The following is a 16,386-nucleotide window of genomic DNA, read 5'->3' as shown; positions in this document are numbered from 1 at the left end:
ATTATATAAAATATGGCGAATCTGGGGCACCGACTGTTGTCTCCATGAAGTGCGCACATAATAGTCATTAATTAATCAGTGGAGCATATTCTTTGGAAACAACTCAAAATTTTTTACACAAATACAAATATTCAGTGATGCAGTCTAACAGTCTTGGCATGGTTACTTCAGCCCTATGATGACAATTCAATAAGGACTTCCTCATGGCTGAAACCATGTGTTTCTGTGCTGGTGTCACTGTTCACAGGTAATGTTAGAAACAGACTCGATTAACATTGCCATAGGTAAACGTATACACGGATCACAGCTAAAAAGCTATCTGTGCTTAAACTAACCCTTTGAGAATTACACATTATGCTGGTCATGGCCATTAAAGAGTGTTGCATTGTTAAGGGTCACTAGTTGTGCCAGTGTTGGGATGTAGGGATTCCATGCTGAGTAAAAACCCTCTATTTGACTTGCAGCCCTATTACAGCGCATTTTCCCAAAAGGGCTAGGTTAATTCAGTTTTCCTGTAGCTGGAGATTTTTAGTTGCCAAACGACCTTCATTGACATATCATTCATTGTGAGTATTTTATCTTTAAAATCGAGAGTTACATTTTGATACTGAATGTATACCATTTTATGGGACAAGTGTTTATCCCGTCGACCTTGTTGGGATCTGTGACCTAAATCCTGATTCCTCCAAAACAATTGAGACATGGTCCAAATTAGATGACTGTGTTTGTGACTATCATATATAACAACTGTCCATTTTTTCAGCGAAATATCCCTCCTTAAAAATGATTCATATTTATTTCTATCCTGAAATTCCCCTCACTTCATTGAAAGGGGATTTGTAAATTAACGCAAGTTTCTTTCTTCTATAAAATCTTTTTTCGGGGTATTTCCAAATTTTAGCTTGGTGTGATTGTTTGTGGCTGATTTTCAGATTAAGAATGGCACATTCATTGGTATTTCTACCACCTAGAAAAAGTATGGAATGTTTTACTTCATTATCAAGGTGCCCTTCTCCTATTGGCCAAGTCAACTGATTGCAAATCAAAGCTATTTTTCAAAGACTTAGCCATCTCAAAATGATATTCATATACTATGTTTTTGCCAAGTTCTGACTTTCTCAGACTATTGATATTTTGAGACTGGGGGTCAAATTAAAAGTGTAATTCCCAGCTCAGAGACACATCATGTGGCGATACCCATAGTAAAACTATATCATGCAGCTGCGATTAATAGACACCTAAGTGAGACCTTACACTTAGAAACCCAGGATTCAGTAAGGAAAAAACTCTGAAGCTGTCTCTCTCTGGAAGCTCCCTCCACCTTGTAAACTGATCTGATAACCACCAAATATTACATGATTTGCCACTTTTAAATATGTTTTTAATCAGTGGCTCCCAAGTGTGCAGAAATATATGTGCAATTTTAAATTTTCATGTACTACCCAAATCCATATGTTCCTGCCGCTCTATACAGTTACCCTTATAAGACCTACACCTCGGCTACAAAAGGTGAAACAGATATCATCACAAATATGCTTAGCTACTGAAGGCATGGCCTGATATGCACCCGCCATGGTGTTTGCCTTGGGGAAACACTCATGATTACTGTTAAGTGCATGATTTGCCAAGTTAAAGGACGGCATTGTATTTAGATGGCTAATTCAGAATGTCTGCAGTTTTAAAGGAAATGTTCCGATTTGTATACTGGATTAGGGATAATATCACCAGGTGAAATAGTTACCAATACCCTCAATGCCTCCATTGTTTCCACAAATACATATTCAAAGTTGTAAATCGGAAATGGTCATAAAATGTTCAAAACTTGCTGAGTGGCTTTGGATTGCAACCACATGTGCTGGGATGTGTGACTTTGAAAACACTATGACTCAACTACACACATTATGTGCTCAGGATTTGCTTTCATGTAAATAGAAATGCAAATCGCTCGGCTTGAGGACTTTGTTGTGTTAGGATGAAGACTAGTGCAGTACCTTCAGTATTCCCCTGCCCGCATAAAACCTACTTAATCTGTTTTTGCAGGTTTCGTAGCTGCTGGGAGTTAATGTGCTATGCCTCACTAATGTATCAGTGCACTGTTACCTGGTCCTGTCTGCACTCAGCGCAAGCTATTAGGAGATAAATGAGCATGGGCTTAATGCAAACTGATGCAAGAGATAATGAAATATAGAATCCTCCTTATCAAATTAAAGTAACAAGGTGAACTTTTCTCACAGTCATTATCTGCAAGCCATATTACAGATTTCAATTAAACATGACTGTCTGAGATCTGATCCTCAATGTCATTCTGTCATCCTGGATTTATGGATACTGGCTACGGCTTGACAATATCAGTAATGAAGTTCAGCATCATCAGCTTAAAGATTGTGATGATTTTTCCCTATCCTTTTGCGTTAAGAGAGGAATCCATATTTCATTTATTAATGTATAGCCATTGGCAGCAGATTAGGACTGTAGTGCCTCAATATCCTGAAAATATTTGGGTTCCAGGTGAATCTAAAGGGCTCCATGCAGACTCCAGATGTGTGCCTTTATGAGGTGAGTAAATTCCCTCCAGAAAAAAACACTCCTTTGACCAATCCATGCAATACTTAACAATGTTGTTTGTGACACATGTAGCAAACCTCATTAGAACAGTGATTTCACAAATGACCATTGGGATTCCTCTATCAAGAAGATATCATCTGCTGTTTGTAAGGCAGAAGTGTGTTGGTAGTGCTTAGCCTAACAGCACTCCCTGCCATAGGCTTCAACATCACATCAGAAGATTTAAGATCTGACTGGATTCCTTATTGAAGCCTTTTTTTCACATTCTACATGTTAATCAGTTCTAAAGCGTAACTGGATAAGTTTCAGATATGACTCGAGTCGAACTCTCACCGTTTACCATCACATGCTGATCTCGGTCGCTCTATATTGACATATCTGCAATGTGGCAAAATGATACATCCATTGCCTTCGTATTGACACCTTCAAGCACTTTATTCAGTACACAAAGCCTTGGAGGCTGGGTAGATTCAGTCATGCAACAAACAGATTAGCCTATTAAAACCTCAATCTTTATTTCTGATCTCAGCTATGAAACCTATAACAAAAAACAGCCTTTCATTGTACTTTACCATCTGTGATACTCAGAAATATTATGCTGCACCTAGGGCTCTGTGTAATGAAGGTCCTAAGAATGGTGCCTATAGAACGTTGTACACATCTCTACTGAAATACCCAAGTACCATTGTTAATGAACCTATTCTACAAGGCAGCGTTTAAGCAAACTTTAGATGTCCAGTACTGTTTCACAAGGGTGTAGCAGGAATGCACCGTTTAATGATGAATGTCAAAGTTTGAAGATTTCCCTGTCTCACAATCTTGTGAACATCGTTTTGGACCTGTAATCCTTGGTGTGGTTTCCCCCCAACTATTTGCCTTCTATCCAGCTGTTTTTGTTATTTTGCTATTTTGCTGACCTCATTTTTGCTGGTGTTAGGACTTTGTGCACTTTACCTCTGCTAATCAGTGCTAAGGTACTTGTGTTGTATATTGGTTTACAACCAATTGGCATGATTAATGTACTTGTAAGTCACTAGTAAAGTGGTACTACATGTACCCTGGGCCAGTAAAGTAAATGTTACTAGTGGGAATGCATTACTAAGTAGCCTTTAACACATGTATTACACCTGACAGTGCATCATGTGTGCAGCTTTAAACTACCAATTCGACCTGGCAAAATAAACCTTTTGCCAAGCCCAAATCTTCCTTTCTAATACATCTAAGTCACCCCTAGGGAATGCCTAAACAGCCCAAGGGGCAGTGTGAAGTGTATTTAAAAAGTTGGGCATGTACTTTTAAGTTTTACTTGTCCTGGTAGCGAAAACCATTTAAAATTATCTGTCAGCACTGCAAGGCCTACATCTCTCATAGAAATGCATTGGGTTACCTTTTTACTTTTAATAAGTGCTAACTTTCAATTGGGAACAAGCAGGAAAGTCGAGTTTTAGGAATTGTAATTTAAAAGCCTATTTAATGGTGAGGTCGGATTTTAAGTCACAATTCTGAAAATTCCACTTTTAGAAAGTTGGCCTATTCTGGTTCTAATCATTTTATACCTGCAGTCTGTATCCTGGGTCACATGACTAAGTGTAGCTTACAGCTGATCGTTGTGTTTTGCTACCCATACAGCGGGACAAAGGGGGAATAGTTGTTGGCAGGATGGGCCATCTCTGTCTGAGCACACTCACAGAGGATTTGACATTAGTCTTTTGTGTCCCCAGATAAGTTGGGGCCAGCGCAGGGAGGCAGGAAATTCCAAGCAACTCTGGGGTGGAACCCTCCAGAACCATCACCTATTTCAAAGTGGGCACCAGGTATAAATAATGGACCCTTGGACCCAACTCTTCAGTGGACCTCTGGGCCTATGGAAGACTCAGAAGAACTGCTGCGCTGCTCTGCAAGAAGGACTGCTACTCTGTTGCCCTCCTGCCTGAGTGAGAGGACTGGACATACATCTTGAACCCTGGACCACCAGACTGACTCCAAGGGCTAGTTGGCTGGCCTCCTGATCAGAACCTCAGGGACAGAAAAGGCTCCAACCACTTTGAACCGAGCACCTGGCCTCTACTGAGAGTCCTACTTCCCAAGTGGAGATACCTCAGTCCTGGACCCTTGGAAGTGGGCCTGAAGTCGCTTTGCCAGCCCGTCTATAGTCATGTCGGCAGAACCAACACAGCATGATGCATTTCCACGCATCTCTGCTATGGAATTGCTGCACTGCAACACATCACAACCCGCAGACTCCTCAGAGGGATGTATGTCATTACAATGCAGGCTTTAACACCGCGCTACCATTACGACGCAGCCATCACAACGCAAGTCGATAAAACGACTTACGCTGGAGGTGCTGGATTTAGGAATAGTATGATTTACTATTTCAACTCCAGACCACGTAACAGTAGGGAAGGTATGGAATAGTAAATCATGCTATTCCTTAGTATATAGAGCCATCCAGCGTTGTGATGGCTGCGTCGTAATGGTAGCGCGGTGTAAAGCCCGCGTTGTAATGGCTGTTTCCCCCTCAGAGCCACCACTGTGCGACACATCCTTGATGCAGGCCTTTGCATCGCAAGCCTCTTGTCAACGGCACCCTTGACAACGAAGCAGGACTTTGCATCACAGCTTGCATCACAGCCCTTCAGCTTCCTCAGAACCACTGGTGTACGGCGCATCTTCGACGCAGGACTTCACATTGTAAACCCCTCATCGATGGCATCCAAAATGACAAAGCAGGACTCTGCATCACAGCCCTGCAGCTTCCTCTAAACCACCTCTGCACAACAAATCCTCGCTCCGCAACCAGGAATTAAGGTACTTTCTTCAGTGGGCCTAACTTGGGCCCTGTTTTTGGCCCGCGCTCCATAGCGGTCAGCCTGAACTAGTGAATTTGGACCGGATTGAGATCTTGGAGGGCAGGTTACTCCGTCACAACAGTGACGGATATCCCATCTGCCGAAATATAAATCCTATAGGATATAATGAGATTTATATTTCGGCAGGCGGGATATCCGTCACTTTTGTGATGGATAAACCCGTCCACTGAGATCTAAATCAGGCCCTTTGTCCTGGTCCAGCGCTACCAGATAACCGCAGTTGCCGCTTTGTGCTTCTAGAGATTATTGTTACTTAAAACTTTGAAATAGCATATCTCTAGTTCTACGGATGGGATTTTTGTAATTTGGTCTCAAATAATGTATTACATTGTACTCTATTACTCTAAATTGGTGTTTGATTTTTCTTTTATTGTGTTTTGTTTTTATTACTGTTTGAAGTGCTACATAAATACTTTACACATTGCTTAGGAGTTAAGCCTGACTGCTTTGTGCCAGGTTACCAGAGTGTTAAGCGCAGGTCAATTTAGGGTTTTGCTTGTGTTTCACACTTACAGAAAATGTGGTAGCTGCTTGAGTAGGATTTCACCCCCCTCAACCGGTAACCCAATATCATACACATAGTCACTGTGTCCTTCTACTCTTTTGCTGAAAATGTAACCAATGTATCTGAGCACAGTTCATTTAATATGGTATTATGCTTCATCCAAAATGAAGTAACTTTAATGCCACTTGTCCAACAATATTCTGGCCCTAAAAGATGTTACAAATCTTCAGTTTATGTTCTCTGATTAACTCACTTGCACATACAAAAAATCTAAAAATGAGGTCACTGAAAATATTAAGCACAGTAGTGTTGTGATTTTATTTTATTTCGTTGTTTGGAGCTCGAATGCCCCGAGTCGTTTTGACGCTGTTTCTAATATTAGAATACTACAGTATGCTAAAAGATGTAGGTACTAGTTGTTAAAGAGCCAGGTTTTTAAGATTTTCTAAAGAAACATAGATTGGGACTGTCTTTTAATGTTAAGGGGGTGCAAGTTCCACAGTTAGCCTTTCCTACGATGAAACTGTTCCTGCCACAGTAAGCCCTTTTAGTTCTGGAGGCCACCACAATTTAGCAGCGGCTGATCTTACATTTCTCAAAGGAGTATACCAAGTGAAGCTGTCTCTCAAATGATCTGGGCCAACATTATATAGCGGCTTAAAAACAATACATAACAATTTAAATTTGATTATTTCATCAATTGAGAGCCATGTAGTTTGACCAATCACTGGAACACCGATTGATACTTGTGGATGACCACGAGTAATCTTGCAGAGGCATTTTATGGCATCTCTAGTTTCTGCAAAATGTTTCGTGGGATATTCAGAAATAATGCATTTCCATAATCCAGTCTGGATAGAGCGAGAGCAGTCATGACTGTCTTCCGGAGGTCAGATGGAATGAAAGGACAGATCTTCTTAATCATCCTTAGGATGAAAAAGATTGTCGAAACTAGGGCATTGATCTGATCTTTGAAGGTCAGTTTATCATCAAAGATAATCCCCAGATTCCTCACCTTTCCCACAGGCGATGGCAAGGATCCCATGTCCATGGGCCAACAAATGGATGACTAGAAAGAAGTGTCATTACCCAGTAGGAGAACCTCCGTTTTCCCAGAGTTAAGTTTTAGACAATTAGTCTTCTTCCAGTCATTAATATATGTCATGCAGGTGTTGAAATGTTCAGCTGTTTCTTCTGTGTTGCTGGAAACCAAGACAATTATCTGGGTATCATCAGCGTCCGAAACAACTGAAAAGCCAAAAGATCTAATAACCCTTGTCAATGGGGTAACACATAGATGGAAAAGAGTTGGGCTCAGCAAGGAACCCTGCAGTACCCCACATGGCAGCCTGAACCGGTCTGAAGTGTATTCTTTCATCACATCAAACCCCTCTTACCTGTTCCTGTCTGATACTCCTCTGAAACCCATCCTGCGCGAACACTAGACCGTCTTTGCCTGAACAGCGCACATGCGTGGTTCAAGCTAAGTCGTTATTCGTGCAAGTCGTTGTTCGTCTTGCATGTCTCCGTAACTCGTTGTTATGGAGTTCTTCTTGAGGCTGTTTCCCATTGTTCCCTATTTGAGAGGAGAGCTTTTAAGTACTTTGAGAGCAGCGCCTTTTATTCCAAGCTCAAAGAGCCGGTCATTTAGAACATTACGATTGACCATGTCGAAGGCCGCCGAGAGATCCAATAGGATCAAGGAGGCCTTCCCACTTCCGTCTAGAATAATCTTCCGATGCTACAATCAGGGCAGTCTTTTGCTATGTGCATCTCCATTGTCAAATTGAGATGTATCCTGGCATTTATTCACATTCATGAAGGACAGAGTTCAATGTTCAGCGCCTTTTCTAAGACTTTGGATGGAAATGACAGTTTGGAGATGGGCCTATAAATACTGGGCTGCAATGGGATCAAGTTAGGACTTTTTATTAAAGGGAGAATTGAGGCCATCTTCCATTCAACCTTAAAATATCCTGTTTTAATGATTTCGTTGACTATATTAGTCAGTTGGACACTTATAATTTCAGGCACAAGGTGGACTATCGTAGGAGGACAAGGGTCTAAGAGTGAGCCTGTTTAGTGGTCTTCACTAGTTTTTAAACCTGCTCCCTATCCAAAGGGTCCTGCTAGATTGTGTCAGGTTTTAAAAGATGTTTGCTTGTACTGTAGTTAAGATTATTCACAGACCTAATTCTCTGACTAAAGAACTTGTTATAAACAATGTAATGTCTGAGTAAGTACTTAAGCATGCTGTTGTCTTCATCGAATTTTGATTGTAAAGGAACACAAAGGGTTTCTAGAAGTCCCAGAATCTGAATGTTCTTGATGTTTAGTAGTCGTAGTAGTAATACATTTATTCAGTTACATAATATAACCATAAAAGTGCACATAAAAATATGTAAAACAGGTTTAGCATAGAATCATAATAAACTTTCAGCTCTTTAAAAATATTGTACATCCATTTCCGCTCTTTAAAAATTATTGTACATCACACATAAGCAGTCAATGTAGGTTTAGAGACACTGAACGTGGCCTATTAGGAGCATCAAAGAGTTACACTAAAGGAATTAAATAATATTGGACAATTAACGTTGAGTGCAAGTTAGCAAGCTTTCATCAGAATTTAAAGTTGAAGTGGAACATATTTAGGAAATAATGGTTGATGTGTGCAAAACATCTAGGCTTCAATCAGGGTTACAGGACTCAAGTGTGGCTCCTGCAATGTAATGGCCATAGGTTAAAGTGTCATCAAATAAACAATTCATCAAAAACATAAAAAGAAACCTGTGGAAGTACACATAATACAGAGGCAAGTACTGGAGAGCACATTACATAACAGTTATGTAGCCTGCCAGCTATGAGGGTGAGCGATTAAGGGTGGGGAGTCAGCTTGAAGTTTCTAGTCCTTCGCGACCATGCCCAATTTAAGAATTTCGAGATTGCAAAGACTATTGGTTTGTGTGTCTCTCTTGTGACTAAGGATACGCAGTGCCTCTAAACAGTGGCCTAAGACCAAGTTCTGACTGATTGAGGTAATCCAGTTAAGGTATGGTGGAGTATGCTTTGGACAGAAACATTTGAAGGAGTCATAGTTTCCCTGGTCGCTGATCAGATGGGGCAAACCCCTTTCACATCTTCAATCTTCATCCATTTGGTAGTCAGCGAGTTTAAGGGAAGCAAACCAATTCTGAAGTGAAAATACAGAGCTTTGTCTGTATAGGGATTGAACCTGTTCATACATATTTCAAATTGGGGAAAACACGTAAGTATTAGAAGTTTGTCAGTCATACCCTCTGGGTGAAAATCATGCCAGACCTCCGCAAGACTGTAGTCCCAATAAAGAGACTTGATCTTGGTGCCTATGTTTCTTGACATATTTTCTGGGTCTTCACATACTTCTACCTGATGTAAACCGAGGCACAGTTATGTGTCCGCCTTGAGCTAAGGCATGGAACAGTCCTTGTCAAGCATATTTACCTCTTTGATGGCCATTCCATAATAATTTTGCTCTGGGTTGTCCACAGTCTAATCCAATACTTTCAAATGTTAAGTTGGGCAATATGGTCCACCCTCTGAATGTTCAAATCCCATCTCAATGGAAGCATAGGGGTACTTCTAGGTAAATTTAATAATGACCTTAAAAACTTGTTTTCTGATCTTAGAAAAGGACTAGTGTCACGGTAGTCCCATAATTTCACTCCATATAAAGCCCTATCCAGTGCAACTGCTCTGTAGACCTTAATAACTGGAGAAAATGCCCTACTTAAGTCAGTGTACGTCTTCAGTGTTACTGCGGACCTTTGTTGAAGCAGGGGTTTACTTTTCTCTAACTGGGGGTTCAGAGATAATTTATCTTAGAGTCTGACTCCTAAGTAGTCAAAGCTCTTGATTTGCTGATCATTTTCCCATCAACCTCCATTTTGTTTTTAAAAGTGTGGTGGAGGTTCAGAGCCATGAACTTAGTCTTGCTCGCATTTATTTCTCTGTGTTTTCAGCAAGCCCTCAACCTCTTCTATGAGGAAGTCAATCTCGTCAAGGGCACTATTCGACCTTGCATGGTTGGGCTGTTCCCTAGCCTTTTCTGTTTTAGCTAAATTATCATTAGTTTTAATTTTCCCCATTACAGACCAAACAAATCACTTTTAGCCTAAAAAGCTAATGCTTGGCAAGACAGGTTAGGACCCAGAACCCTGGTAACATAAATCAGGGGATCTGTAATGGCACAACAATCAAATTGCTATTTGCGACAAACCCATCAGGGGAAGAGGGCTTAATTCAATACTAATTTTCTGGATGACTTTTTGTCAAAAGATACCACCCTAAGCCAACTTCACATGCTAGCATTATGCCAGAGCAAATAAATCAAGTGCATAATAACGAATTGTGTTCAGTGAGTCCCAAGAGTCCAGAAAATAACACAATAGCAAAAGGCTCCTCAGCGAATAATATGTCCAAACCAGGACTATCGCACAAATCTCTGCTCCTTTGTCTGGGAAATTGCAGCGGCTCGGAGGCAGTCAGACAAGAGACAATGGAGCGACTGGCGCACAAGGACCACTCCTTGATAAAACTGGTCACATCACTTCTCCACAGCTGTCAGACAGGGAGGAAACAGTCAGGGACCAGCAAAGCATGAAACAACCAAGAGCAACCAAGAGGTTGGGAGGTAGTCTTGTAACCAAAGAAGTGCCAACAGAAAGTGGTCCACTGATACCTAAGGGCTAAGGGCCCGATTCACAGAACTAACTTAAGACAAAATCCTAAACTTACTACTTTTGGTATTCACAGAAGTTAGGATTTTGTCTTAAGTTTGTCTTAAGACAGACTTAAGACAGACTTAAGTTAGGATTTTGTCTTAAGTCTGTCTTAAGTCTGTCTTAAGACAAACTTAAGACAAAATCCTAACTTCTGTGAATACCAAAAGTAGTAAGTTTAGGATTTTGTCTTAAGTTAGTTCTGTGAATCGGGCCCTAAGAGAGGTCAAGGACTGGATACCTCCTCCCAACTAGAAATCCACTATCTTACAAGTATCCATCCAGAACTGCGCTCTAGAAATCAAAAAATCCTTACTTGGCGAACACCACAGATTGCGGAAAGGACAACAAATCTTTTTATTATTTAACCCTCACACACCCTATTGGTGTCATGTTTCATCATCGGATTCACACTGACTCCTAAAGGTCAGGGTGGGCTCGACCATATTTCAGGGAGCTCTTAGGAGATGTAGGCCAGGGGGACTTAAAGATAAAAATCCTACTCCGTTCCCCAGGTATCCCTTTTATTAGCGGGACATAGTGAATATTATAAATAGTAAGAACTGGTCTTTTTTTTAATAATGGACCTATGACCCTAATAATCTGCCAACATGTTTCAGCCCGAAAATTGACCTCAAGGGTCCAGCATACCACAGGAGCAGAGTATTCAGGTCCTACAGACTATACTAAGGAGACAAGAGTGGCGATGTATGGCACCGGTTGCCCTCACTGAAAACTTTTTCAAGTTCGAGGAACAACTATATCTGCAAGTCATTGTGACTTCCATGGGCAGTACTTTTGCTTCCAGTATTGCCTGTCTCTATATGGGTCATCTAGAGGACGAAAACATCTGGTCAAATAACCCCTTCTATAACAACATACGAAAATGGCTCAGATATATTGACAACATTTTTGTCATCTGGCATGGAGATCAAGCTAGCATTACAGAATTTGTGACGTGGATCAATAATGTCAATCCCTAGTGGAGATTCATCAGCAACAACCAGTGTGTCTCCTTGCTGGATATTAACATAATTGCCAAGGATGGCAAATTAGAGAGCAAACTGTACAAGAAACCTACAGACCAGAATAGCCTGTTACACTTCGATAGTGCACAGCCTCGCTCAGGAATTCTGCTGTGTAGGTCCCTCAGGAGTAAAGTTGACTTCATCCCTCAACAAGTAGTGCACCAGGAGGCGCATTTGCAGAGTGGTGGAGAAAGCGGGGCGTGGCCTTTGAAGACCTCTTAGCAATCCCACTGTGTGGTACTTACTGGAGGTAACAGGAGGGGTTGTTCACCCTCAAGGATGTCCTTGGGGGCCAACTACATCTCCTATTACATCTACTAAGTCCCACACAGCAGGATTGCTGAGTTCTGATAGCAGACCATGCCGCCTTTGTCCACCAGTCTGCAAATGCGCCTCCGAGCACACTCTTGGTTGGGGGATGAAGTCCCCTTTGCTGCTGGGGGTTCTTAGGGGCCAACTAGCCTACCTGTTACCTCCAGTAAGCCCCACACAATGGGATTGCTGAGAGTTGATTGCAGGCCATGCCCCTTTTTACACCACTCTGCAAATGGACTAAAGTGGACTTCATCCCACAAGCAGCAGTGCGCCAGGAGGCGCATTAGCAGAGTGGTGGAGAAAGGAGGCGTAGCCTCTGACCACCTCTCAGCAATCCAGCTGTCTGGGGTAACAGGAGAGCTAGTTGGCCCCCCAGGGACCCTCAATAGGCAAATCTTTAGTAACAGTCAAGTGACTTATCGTCCACAAAAATCTCCCATATCAGAGCACTACGCAAATACAATAAGTCACTTGACTGTTACTGAGGATTCCCGTGTTAAACATTAGTGCACCAAATAAGAATGATTTGGAAGAATACGACACCAACTTTTTTTTCATTTTTCAACATCAAAAGAAAACTGTGGTGCACCTTGAGGACTGTATTTTTTTAAATGTGTCATGTGACAGCAAGGTTTTAAGCACGCACAAACACACTTTGCATGGAACTGTTTTCACCTGTGATCAAGGCTGTAAAAGCCGAAACGCGAAAGGACATGGAAATTAATTGCTGCTGTTTTGTGGAATAAACACCATGCTTTCTGGAATTGGGCTTTAGCTTTCCTGGTGTGATTGTGATTTATATAGCTTATTATTGTTTTTGGAATCTACAGGAAGAAATGAAGCACTTTAGCAAAGTCTGTAGAGTTAGGGGAAAGTATTTGTAATATTTTATATATGTTTTAAAAGGTTTAAAGAGTACTGTGGCACTTACTCAAAAATATCTATAAAGCACCATTGTACAAATGAAATAAAAATAATGATATATGACAAAAGACACTCTACAACAAGCCACTCCAGTGTATAACCCACCACTCCACTTTACAACATGCCACTTCACGCTACAAATTGACACACCACTCCACTATACGATCTGCCACTCCACTCCCCTCCACCCTAAAACACGCTACAACATGCCACTCTATAACACACAACTCCACTCTACTCTACAACACACCGCACCACTCTCAACACTCTACTCCATGTCCCTCAACTCTACCCACTCTGACATGCTATTCCACTCCACTCCGACACTCCACTCTACGATATGCCACTACACTCTATGACATGCCACTCCATGACACTCCACTCTATGACACGCTACTCCAGTCTACAACATCCCACTCAATTTTATTCCCCATTACTCTAAGACACTCTACAACATGCCACTCTATAAGACACCACTCCACTCTATTCTATGAAACTCCACTCTTCAACACTGCACTCTATGCCACTCCACTTTTGTGCCACTTTACTAAACTGCATGAAACTCAACAATGCACCAACTCACTCCACTCTGTGATACACTACTGTACGAAATGCCACTCCACCACACAATACACCACTCTGCTCTACAACACGGCAATTCATTCTGACACGCCACACCACCTGACTGTACGACACACCACCCCATTTTACACCACAACAGTCTATGTCACTCCACTCTACGCCACAAAACACTATGCCACAACTCTCTACGACACAACACTGTACTACTCTCTGGGCGTGGCTTCGAAGCCAACCAAGATGGCAGCTTGACAGAGGAGCTTCGGCTCTCATTTACCGAAACACCCTAATATCCATTATAATCTCTGACCCAGCTGAAGCTGAAATAGTGATGTAACGCATAAGGAATCTCCGATGTTAATGGTGAGCCGTGGCGTCACTCCGGAGCATTGCTGAACCGTCAGACTGAGACACCGATCGGGGAGGGCCTACGAGCACCAGCTGCTGCGTAATGCTCGGCCTGAAGCTGTGAGGGTGCCAAGATTGGCTGTGATAGACCCCCTTCCGCCATGGAAGGAGAACAGTGAGAAGGTAGAGGATCGCCGGTGGTGAGTGCCGCCCCCACATTGACCCCCGTTACTGCCCTTTAAGAAAATACAGCCTTTGCCAGGGTCTACTGGCATGGGTCGCGGGTGAGGGGCCGATTAATAAGAATGGAAAACAAGCACGAGGGCCGTTGCATCCGACAAGAGCCGGCTAAGAGTGACAGCTCGCATCAGGGCCCCCGACTAACACAACACAAGACGAGGGGAATATCGCTCGATAGAAAAACTCAAGGGAGAAAACTGGCCTGCTCGGTGGGGCTCCTGAGTCGTGTTGAGGGAGAGACAGCTGCACACGTTTGCGAGCACGGGAACAGTTCGTAAGTGGCTGGGGGCATTGCACATATCGAACGGGGAGATTCCTAGTGCCCACCTAATGACACCACTGTAGGGGCTGAGCTGGGGATGAACCCCATGATAGTAGTAGAACAAAGACCTTGCGCCACAAAGAAAACAAAACTTCCTCGCCAGGGATAAAAGATTGAATCGTTATTGCTGCACGTCATAGATAAAATGTCCCGTTGCACAGGACGTGTGGAGAGAAGCCTACAAGCTTAGATTGAAGCACCCGGCCATTCATTAAACAAGTTTTATTCCATACTGATCGTCAAGAAAGACCAGGCTGAAGCAGTACGCTGCAACCAGTATTGGAGACGAGCAGACAAAATTAAAAACAAGTGTTCACCTCCCGTAAGGGGTACACTGAGAATTGGACAGAGAATGCTACCCCACTGAGACCACCGGGAAAGACACACATCAAGGTTGTTAAAAGCTGCATAATCATACATCTGATTTGGGAGGAAGGGGAAGCGAAAGCACAACTTGACCCTGAAACATTGCAATGCGGAATAGAGGTGCCAATACAGTGAAGTGCTCCTGGATGAGGCCCAAAGGGCAGGCTAGAGCCCCAGACTAACAAAATGGACAAATATGCAGTCCCAAAACGAGCAACAAATACCCAGGAGCAATGGACAGACGAATCCGCAGAACCCTCCCTAAGTACAATAATGGCAGCCATTGCCGATCTGAAAGGGTCGATCGAACCCAAGCTTGATGTGGTGACCCTAGATGTAAACCTCCAATCGCAGACATACATAAAATCTCTGATAAAGTCACCACAGCAGAGACAAAGGTAACAAACCTCCAGAACAGCACAAAGTGTCTTGAAGAACAGATACTGACTCTCACGAAACAACAAGAGGTCATGGCGGCGAGGCTCGAAGACCAAGAAAGGAGGGCGCGGAGAAACAACACCAGGGTGGTTGGGGTCCCAGAAGGAGCAGAGGGGCAAGCGTAGATTTATTCTTGAAAGACGTAATACTACGCCAACTAAAACCAAAGATACTCTCCAACTATTTCACTATAGAACGGGTGCACAGAGCCCCTCTCCCCAAGCCAAAACCGGGAGCACCACCAAGAACGATAATAGCATGGATCCTCAATTTTCATGACAGAAATGCCATTTTACAAGCGGCATATGCTCATGGTGACCTGCACTATGGAAATGCAATAATCAGGTTCTTCCCAGACTTCATGTTGCAGGTTAAAAGACAAAGGCAGACCTTTGAGGTGGTCAAGAGGGAACTACGTGGCAAGGAGATCAGGTACATGATGTTGTTTCAAGTAAAACTTAGAGTGATTACAGAGTGTAAGACCTGGCACTTCAATACAGCAGAGGAAGCATGGGAATGGCTGGAGGGCTGGTGAACAGTGGTGCACAACCCGCAGCGCGACCAACGAAGAGGAAAGCAGAAAGATCAGCGCCAAGCCTACAGGAAGAAAGAACAAGCGCAGCGGAAAGAAATGGATACTACAGGACAGACTGGAACCTCGCGAAAGGAGCATGGCCAAAACTATCACATATGAACTGGAGACGACCGATGTGCTAGAACACTATTGTTAGTTTTATCCTTTGTGAAAAAGGGGAAAGGTTAAGCAACTGGGGGGTGGCCTACATCTTTGGAGAAGAGAGACACTCAAAAGAATATATTGTTAGCAGCAGAAACAGTACTGAGATTTATAAGACTTAGGGGGTGGGTGTAAATGAAATTGCTAACATACATCATCAGGCATTGGCCTACCCCGTATTAGAAAATCAATTTATAGGAGCGACAGGTGCTCTGCAAGTTTGGGAAGAGGGTGGTAAGTTAAGCCCACCTGGCAGGGTAACAGGGAGGGAAAGTTACACAGCTGGGGAACGTGGCGTTGTTGTAGCCAAAATGAAACTGTTTGTAGTTTGTTACAAAATTGTCAGGATGTTAGACAACTACAGTGTTTAATACATGAGATTGTATTTTT

The 16,386-nt window shown here is 42.6% G+C and overlaps 1 protein-coding gene across 3 annotated transcripts in view; it reads left to right on the top strand.

Annotated features, from left to right (window-relative positions):
* The window catches only part of LOC147696974 (multidrug resistance-associated protein 1-like), a 547,338-nt gene that overhangs the window by 331,244 nt on the left and 199,708 nt on the right, over positions 1–16,386 (top strand). The gene's annotated exons all lie outside the window — the stretch shown is intronic.

Source organism: Lissotriton vulgaris, chromosome 8 (assembly GCF_964263255.1).
Source record: "Lissotriton vulgaris chromosome 8, aLisVul1.2, whole genome shotgun sequence".
NCBI lineage: Eukaryota > Metazoa > Chordata > Amphibia > Caudata > Salamandridae > Lissotriton > Lissotriton vulgaris.
Note: the sequence above shows the minus strand (reverse complement) of the source record. Positions and strands in the feature narration are given on the sequence as shown.